Consider the following 10,183-nt stretch of genomic DNA (forward strand, 5'->3'; position numbering starts at 1 on the left):
ACAAACTCTTATTTTGTTTATATGTGATTAGCTAAAATCAATAAAGAGGAAATAAACGTTAGCTAAATAAAATCGTTAGAAATCCTCAGAATGCAACAGCCAAGCCTGCATTTTCAATTCCCCTGTTTGGGCCGGGTCGTTCAGGCCACGCTCTGCACTGGCCGCAGTTTGTAAAGATGGTTTATTCCTGACAAATTAGTGTGGTGTGGCCAAACCCGATAGCAACTGATCATTCCCGACCGAGTAACATGTGAGATGGAAGAACTAGGGATTATTTGGATAGACAATTTGTTCCTGTTACTCCTGGTAGTTTAGAATTCACAATCAGAGCTTTGTATTGGGGTGATGAGATTGTTAGAGCTAATCTTCTATTACTATAACAATCCTCGTGCATTTAAAAACGCTTATCATGATATTACACCAAAATTACAACCTATATTAAACATACCGCCGGATAGGGAGCCATGGATAATATGACATGGATAAGTGTATTTATAAACAAGAGAAAATCTGCAGGTGCTGGAAATCAGAACAATAGAAAATGCGGAAGAAACTTCAGTGCTGATGAAGCGTCGCAACCCCATACGTTTACTGTTTACTCTTTTCCAGAGATGCTGCCTGGCCTGCTAAGTTCCTCCAGCGTTTTGTGTGCAAGTGAATTTATAACTTATTACTAATGAGCTATCAAGTTCTGATTCTCCTCTTCGTGCTGCCCTGCCCACGTCAGATCTAAATCACCACGGTTACTCATTGAACAGACACCGAGAGCAGCGGTTTCACCCTTTTCAAGCAGCAGGACCCCACATTAGGATGGTTAAGTCTGCCCGTGCTTGTGTTCTCCGGCGCAATTTGTTCTTCGTCACTGATTGCCCAGTGCTTGTTGCTTTTCTTACAGAACACTATCACCGGATGTGCTCAAAGGAACCTTGATCTTATTTACAGACCCCTCCTCCACAAACCCCACCCACCAGATCGAACTCTTTTTATCATTCTCTCTCTCTCACACACTCTCTCTCTCTCTCACTCACTCTCTCTCTCTCTCTCTCTCTCTCTCTCTCTCTCTCTCTCTCACTCTCTCTCTCTCTCTCACTCACTCTCTCTCTCTCTCTCTCTCTCTCTCTCTCTCTCTCTCTCTCTCTCTCTCTCTCTCTCTCTCTCTCTCTCACACACACTCCAAAGAAAACGCCTGACGTTGTACTTTTACGACCTCATTCACAAAAACTTGGCATTTCGTGAAGTTAGCTGATCCAGCTTAACTTCCAGTGGCCATGCGCAGCAGAAAGAACATTCTCACCATGATATTTTATTTCGAAGTGTTGATTCAAGCGCCACGCACACCTTAGTAAAACGTGAACAAATGAAGTCGAACAAACTATGGAGTTAATGGATGATGTGTAGTCCATTGAAGGTTGCTACACAGAGGGGACAATATAGAAAGGGTTAAAACAGTAGCGGCGGGGAGCAAGTCTCAAAATATATAATAAAAATAAAATAATACTGTTGCGGTTACACTGCACAGCTGCTCAAAGGCAGACATTTATGATGCGAGTAAACACTTGCCTTGCTGGGCTGCACGGGTACCTCGGTGGCAGGCTGATATGAGTTCACGTTCCTATCCACTTCGATAAGAGCATATCTTGATACACTGATTCCGATTTATCGACAACAAAACACAATTGTAAGATGCCCAGCCCCAAAAGCAAAGTCAGCAAATAATTTTAAAAAAAGAGCGAGTTTGATTGAGTGATCACGGATTTGGGAATCCGACAGCAGAGATTGTCAGGCCCCAGCTGGGTGCACTGGTGCAGAAAGGAAGGGGTAAAAAAAAGTTTTTGAGGAGTTTATTACAACTCCTCAGATGGAAGACCATGGTCGCCCATGCCATGATAAGGGACAACATTGGACTGTCGTATGAGATCCATTCCCTCAAAACGTACAAGCGCTAAGTTATAATAGAAATACTGTGGTTTAGAGCTTTTAACTTCCCGTGGCATTTAGCCGTTTCCTTTCCAAACAAAACAGGTGCTGAGATGCTCAAATACTACAAGTGACCGCCGACTGCAACCGAGTTAACCCCACCCTGTGCCCAGTTCAAACAGCACGACTGAATCCCAAGGCCGCTCTGCGGTCAGAGCCGACCTGACGACGGGAACCAGCGGCCAAATTTCTATCGCCTGTACCCCGGCTGACTCTTCCCGATAAAATCGATTAGTGCAATTCGGTTTCGTATTTAAGGATAAGCGTGGTCAGATGATGGCGTTTCAGTATAGTGATGGATAAACGTTATCATAAGATATGGACAAGAAGTCGATTTAGTATAGTATACTGAAATAGCAAAGTTCAAAGATTAACACTATGGAAGCAGTGTACCTTGAAGCTCATTTGGAGGGGACACTACAATGAAGGGTTAAAACCAGACACCGCGACAGTGTAGGATTAGTGTACAGTGCCCTCCCAAGGGCTTTCTTTGAAAATCACATAATTCGCAGGAGGTGCGTTGGGGAAATGATTTAAATGTTTATAAAACGATCCGTTATCAGTTGTCTCTGAATATTACCGTCTCCCCATTTACGTACAAAGAAACTGGGGGTTTTAGCTTGCGGGAACAGAACACAAGAGATTTGGCAGATGCTCAGCATCTGGAGTAGCACACTCAAAATGCTGAGTCTCGCCCCGAAACACCGACTATTCCTCTCATTAGATGCTGCCTGACCTGCTCAGTTCCTCCAGCATTATGAGCTGCGGAAAAAGAATTTCGAGACCCCTCGAGAGAGAGTAGATAGTTATTTATAAACATTCGGATTAGGGATTATTTTGCCTTTAAATGTGCTGCCGGATAGCGCAAGAATATACCGGTGGGTTTTAAAAGAGCGATTGAAGTGGTATTCAAAATAAGAAACTTGGGATTTAATAGAATGTAGGTGGTAAAAATTGTTCTTAACCAGTATTAGTTCTCGTCAACTGGCGTCACGGGACAATTATGTGGGCTTGACCAATAAAACGGAAGCTGGAATCCCGGGCAACTCCCCTAGCTATTTTCACTCACACTAGTGCAAAGGTCTAGCCATAAAAGTATCAAAATATTATCAATCACTTAGAGTCATAGAGAAGTACAGCACAGAAACAGGTCCCTCGGCCCATCTAGTCCATGCTGAAACCATTTAAACTGCCGACTCCCATCGACTTGCTCAGGGACCATGGCCCTCTTGGGCTACTTGGGGGAAAAATAAACTAAGTAAATTGAATTTAGAGGATATCCCTAATCCTCTATTTTTTTCCCTGAAATGTTAACTGATAATAGTCTGCAAGGTTCTACTATGTTGCAGGTGTTATGTGCCTGTAAGATGTTGATGAAGAATTCTGCTCTTGCTTTTAGATCTACACTGTTATTGTGAATTTTATATTATTTGCATGAACGATGCTATGATTGCAGTATTTCTTTGAACATTTCCAAACCCTTTGACTGCATATCATTCTTTATTGCTAGAATATTAAAGCTAGATATGACCCTATCTTTGGGCACAATACCTGCATTAGGTTCCATACAATTTCCTTACTCATTTTAACATGGATTTGAAAATACTTGCTGCAGGTCCCTGTGTATTCAGAGATCCAGTTTCATCATTACATGATTTACTCATTAGTAGCTGAAATAAGAGAAAAATGTAACAGAGTTAACCTTTCAAACAAGTCATGTCTTTGCCTATGATAATATCAGTCTCTTCTCCCTTTGTAGAAATACATGTGTAGGTTTTTGCCTTGTCACCTGGTTATTAAGCTTGAGGAGATGTGCAAAGAGAAAACAGGGAGACTTCACATAACTGTCTTCCTTCACTCAGACTGATTGAAAGCAATTCTAGTAGGCACAGGAATAGTAGTTACATCAGTAGAATATCCAGAGGCTTGGACTGCTGAGCCAGAGGCAAGAGTTCTTATCTACTATGGTAATTTAGTGAACTAAATCGCAATAAGAAAGCTGATATAGGTAACAGTGATGGTGTATTCATTAAATTGTTGTAAATCCAGCAGATTGCTTTAGGATACACATCTAGTTCAGTTATGTTGTTCAGGGGTGGAAGCTGGTCTAGCCAATTTATGATTCCAGACAGCCCTGTATAGTTGCTTTTTTAGCTTCTTAACTCCAATATAGGAGTTCAATCCAGAAAAATGTAAAGACACATGGTGCATTGGTCTTCATTGGCTGGGGGAGCCTCGAGGTACTGTTACAGCTCTGGTAAAGTCTAGTTAGATCACACTTGGAGTATTGTGTTCATTTCTGGTTGCCTCATTATAGGAAGGATGTTGAAGCTTTAGAGAGGGCGCAGAGGAGATTTACCAGAATGCTGCCTGGATTAGAGAGCAAATCATAGGAGAAAGCTGGGGCTTTTCCCTTTTAAGTGAGGGAGAATGAGAGTGACTTGATAGAGTGTACAAACTGATAGGAGGAACAGACGGCGACTTTTCCCCAGGGTGGAAAATGCTGATATGAGGAACGTAATGTTAATGTGATTGGAGGGAGGCATTGAGGGTGTCAGAGGCAGTTTTTTTTATAAATAGTGGAGGATGTACGGTGGCAGGAAAGGCAGATATATTAGGGGCATTTAAGAGACTCTCAAGCAGGTAGATGGAGAAAAAAGGAGGCATTTCAGAGGGAAAAGCTAGAACAATCTTGGAATGGGTTAAAAGGCTAGCTGAACATTATGGGCTGAAGGTCTGTGCTTTAATGTGCTATGTCCTGTGTTCACAGGCATATTCTCCCCACCATTGATAACATCTTCAAGAGGCAGTGCCTCAAGAAAGCAGCATCCATTACTAAGGACCCTCACCATCTAGGACATGGCCTCTACTTGTTACTACCATCAGGGAGGAGGCACAGAAACCTGAAGATCCACACTCAATGATTCAGGAAACGCTTCCTTTCCTCCATCATCAGGTCTATGAACTCAGGAATATTAACTCATTACTCCTTTTATGCACTATTTTTGTAATTTATAGCAACTTTTATGTCTTTGCACAGTACATTTCACGTCATGTGCCTGTGATAATAAATCTGATTCTGAAGTACTAATTTGTTACAGCAAGAGCAGGTTCTCTCTGGTTCATTGACTGCAGGCTGAGAATGCCATAATACAATGCAAAGAGAAGGCTGGAAGTGTTAGCAATAACAACATGATTTTTGCATTTAAATGTGCAAAGGTATCTTCCACAAATTTCCTCTGCTATAACAACAAGGCTATAAGCTTCTCTTCAAGTTCTGGACCATTGTTGGCTGTGGAGCTGTGTCTTAATGGTTTTCTTATGTAGTATTCCACAGGTCAAAAATCCGAATGATCAAATGCCAAAACCAAGGTACATAATTATAATAATATTCAGCTGAGCCACAAAACCGACATTCCTGTACCAAAGCTGCCCTGCAACTTCTGTGGATGGATTCTGTGGTTTGTGGCAAAGTAGCTGCCTCGAAATAAAACATCTGTGAAATTTCTATGTTGCAGAATTCTAATTTTTCAATATCAACTGCAGTGGTTCAAGAATTTCTGAATTCCGGTGAAAGTAGCTCACACGCTAACCAGCCAAATGCAGAAGATTGAAGTATTCACACCTTTTTTTCACAAAGTAAAGAAGTAGTAACTTTTCTTTGTCAACATTTTGCGGAAAGCAAGACTTTTCTGCAAGACATTAAAGTAGAAGTGACAATGTTAATAAAGTAATATATATATATATATATATAAAAGAAATAAAATAATTGGCAGAGAAAAAGCACACATGAATCTTGCTGTGTTGCAGTACTGGAAAAGTTGTTACACATTAATTTCCTTTTCATGTGATTAATAAAATCACATAAGCTGCATGCCAGAAGCTGCAGAGGGACACACACTCAGCTAACTCCATCACATAGCTATTTTGTAGGTACTCAAAATGAAGAGCGAGGGAAAATAGTTGCTTTCTGCAGGTGTATCTGTTGCAAGGAGAACGGGTGAACCCAAATGCGGGACACTGACACAGAGGTAGCGTAATCGAAAGAGTGTTTATTAATGGTTGTAGGGAAGGCCAGGGAGCGAGGATTAGGCAGAGGAAAGTCGAGGAGTGAGTGAGGCTGGACCAGAGATCAAACCTAGGATCGCTATGGTGAGAACATGGCGTTTAACCACTGAGCCAGCGGAGAGTGTAGATGGACAGCAGGACGAGGCAGAGCAGGGATGCGGACAAGAGGATGAGCGTGGCTGGGGGAGAACGGCGGGCAGCATGCCATGCTCCTGTTAACATGGAGAGATAGAGTTAAAACAGGGAGACAACAGCGCAGAAACAAGACCTTGAGTACACGATTCTAAGCTGCCAAGAGACAGGGTTAACACAGGCAAACAGCGCAGGTGAATGGAAGAGCAGGAGGCAGGCAAAACCTTTCTTGACACAGGGTGTTGCTGGAGCTGAACGGCAAAGAGGAAACAGGTGGCTTGACATGGAGCGTTAAATGGAAAGGCAAGCGACAGGCAATCCTTATCTTGACACGGAGAGACAGCGGTACTGACATAAAACTTAGAATACACCATTCTAAGTGGCCGGGAACATGAATTACTGCACTGGCTGAAGCAACGATCTGGCAACGAGTGGATGCGAAGCCGGGGTTTTTATGCTGCAGGTTTAGATGAGAATCAGGCACTGCAATCATGGAGCCCAGAAGAACACAGGGAAAAGGGAATTAGGAGAATAAGAGGAATTAACGGACGGGACCGTGACAGGATCACATGGTCACCAAGAGCACTAGGTCATCTACACTTGTTCAGATTCTACATGTCACAGCCCCAGAAGCCTCACATACAACCAAATCATTTAGATCCTGGACACCTTCTAAACGCGTGCAGTTCAAATTTTCTGCAGCACTGTTAGCTGTTCTCTCAATATCCATAGGCATTGTTTTTAATGTCCTTAACACATAAACTTCCAAATCTGTTGCTCTCTCTGCGATGTTTCTGTTGATGAAGCATATCCAGCAATGTGATGTATATTCATGGATCAATTCAAATGCATAGGCTGAAATTGTCTCCACCACCTTCACTTCCGATTCATAGTCTAAGTAACTGGCACCCTCTTGCAAGATGGAAACCATGAAGACTTGTTTCTGATGCATAAATCTTGCAAGATTAGTTCATGACCATATGGTCATTTAAATGACCACAGAACTGTAATCTCTGAAGCACTAGATTGCTGCCCAGCATAATGATAGAGGAGTCATGAACTGGTTTTTCTCTCCAAGCTCCCAGCATCAGTAAAGGGGGCTTGGCAAGTGAAAGAACCATGTTAGCTGCGATTATGGTGGTAGTCGTCTGATTTCTACCAACCAGCCAATCAGAAAAAAAAATCAACTAACTTCTGTACTTACAAAAATTTTGTTCATTTCTCTGCACTGTATGCCCTCCTGATCTTTGAGTACAATGTACATTAGTTGTATACTAAAGCAGTTACGAAGTTTTATAAACTGATTTACTTTTGCACATAATTCTTGCTAGTAGATTGCAATGCATTTCTAGTTGACATTACACATTATGTCTTTTTCAGGGTCACTATTAAGACAAAGAAGCCAGTGACTTGTTAAAATTCCCTCTCCATTCAAACGTGACACCATGTATTTTTTATTTAACCTTTGACACCATTTTCCTTTCAAGTATTTATTGAACTCTTAGCTCCTATTGAAGTATTCCTACCTTCTCCAGGTCTCTCCCCCTCTACTACTGAATTCGCTTAGACTTTGAATGGCTGCATCTCACTTCAGACTGCTTCACCAAATTCCTTTCTGTAACTCCACCACACCACACCCTCAGGAGACATGGCAAGGCAAAATCCAACATTATATTCTAATCTTGCTTTCCTGCCATTTGGATGCTGTCTTCCCCACTTGCATATATTTAGATATATTCATTCAATGCAATATTTTACATCACTCAGTTAGTTCAATGGTTCTGCATGTTATAATGAATACTCAACATAGTTATTTTTATAGAATTAATTCTTTTGAACTTTAAGTTTATAGTTTCAAATCCTTCACGATGTGCATACGTCGATGTTGTCTATATACTAGCATGCATAATCTACATTGAAAACATGTACAAAACATTCAGACTGTTGGAGCAACTCAGCAAGTCAGGCAGTAATCTACTGAAGGGAATAAATAGTTGACATTTTGGACTGAAACCCTTCATTATGGCTTGAAAGGAATGGGACAGAAGCCAGAATAAGAAGGTGGGAAGGTAAGGGAGGGAGTGCATTAGCAGATGATGTGAGACTAGGTGAGGGGGAATGTGGGTGGGTAGAGGAGGGCAGAATGAAGCAAGAAGCCAGGAGGGAATAGGTGGAAGAGGTAAAGGGCTGAAGAAGAAGGAATCTAATAGGAGAGGACAGTAGACTATGGAAGAAAGGAAGGAGGAGGGGAACCAGACTATCATGGGCAGATGAGAAGAAGAGAGGGTGAGAGGGCAACCAGAATATGGAATGGAAAAAAGAGAAGAGTCAGGAGGAGGGAGAGAAGTTACCAGAAGTTAGAGATCACGTCCCTCTGTTACCCCTCCTCCTTCCATTTCTTCCATGGTCCACTGTATTTTAATCACAATTCACAATTCACTCTGGAATAACCAAATATTTCAGTAAGCAGGGAGCATATATCTGAGCTTATATTAGGATGGGCTAAGAGCAAATTTGCAAATGAGATTGGGGGACTATATTGGCCCTCACCTGTCTTTTTCTTCCATTCAGCTGAAGTGGCACCAAAGAGTTTGGCACCTGCTTGTAAGTTCCTCCAATCAAAGATGAGGAATTGGAAAGAATCAATTGTAGAAATGCAAAGACATTATCTCCTTTGTTTTTCTGCTTTCTGATGAACTTCAGTCATGTTGGTTTCTTGGAAACTTTTTCCTAACGTACTCATTTCTAGATGCATTTCTTGAACTTGAGTCGCTTTATGACTGATCTGTTTAAATGGTCCGGTCTATCAATTGCAGGGACAATCTGGTCAAGACAGACAAAAATAAATTGTATCTTATATCTGAGTGTAATGAGGAGGAGGATCCCCAGTGGGTATAAATGTACAAACCCTATTTCCTGTTTCAAAAAATAAGCATTTTGAGCAATTTTATCATGCCTCAAGCATATTCTGTTCTCAAAGTGTTCTACTTTCTACTTTCTCTCCAGCAGACAAGATAATTTCAGGATAGGATGTATATTAATTAATTCATCTAAGGAACCTCATTAAACTCAGTAATTTTTAAAAATACTAAATATTGGCTGGTAAAATTAATAAACCAGATACTGAAACAAAAATCTTACTCTTTTTAATCAGCTGTGGATAAAATCAATGTAATGTTTTGCTGTTGAAATACAGTTTCTGTGCGCTAAACAGAAGAATACAAAGTTTATCACTGCATCAGAGGTAAATGTAATGGTTGGTCAGAATGAGTTCCTCTCGGTTCACCCTGGAAGAACTCATAAACTTACAAACAAAAAGATGTTTAATTCTTCCAAAAGGCATGTTATAGCCACAGTATTGAATATTCTTTCAGCACAATGCTTTTAAAAAAAATTAGGCAAGGTTCAGCAGGAATCACAAGAATGGCTATCCTTATATACATCAATATTTTACAAAGTTGTCAGTCCAAGTCAAATTTTTTTTTTAATGTTACAAAGCATTAAACTGTAGATGCTGAGAACAGAAAATGCTGGAAACACTCAGCACACCAGGCAGCAACAATGGGGAAAGAACTAGTCAATTTAATAGGTTATTAAATGGAATAGTCAGTTTAATAGGTTGATGAAGATTTGTTAAACAGTAAAGTTGCCTCTATGTCTCTGTGCACTCACAATGTCCTGTTTGTTGAGTGTTTTGGCTTTATGAGTTGTTCAGTCTGTAAGCTTCTGACAGTCATCTAACACTTTCATATCCTACTGATGAAGAAACTTTACAATAAGGATATGTTGGGGTTTCGGGGTGCTGGTAGGAGAGGTGATACACCAAAGAGCTTGGATGATTCAATAATCTATGAAAACTGATTTCTTAACGCAATGTTCCCTCTAATTTGTAACGACCAGTGCACTCAAAAATCTTGCGCTGTGCAAATTTTTGCCCTGTGACAACTACATATTAACACAGAACAATTTCATCAATAAAAACAGTGTAAATATGCCAGTTCCAAAA

The sequence above is a fragment of the Hypanus sabinus genome, chromosome 19, assembly GCF_030144855.1.
Source record: "Hypanus sabinus isolate sHypSab1 chromosome 19, sHypSab1.hap1, whole genome shotgun sequence".
Lineage (NCBI taxonomy): Eukaryota > Metazoa > Chordata > Chondrichthyes > Myliobatiformes > Dasyatidae > Hypanus > Hypanus sabinus.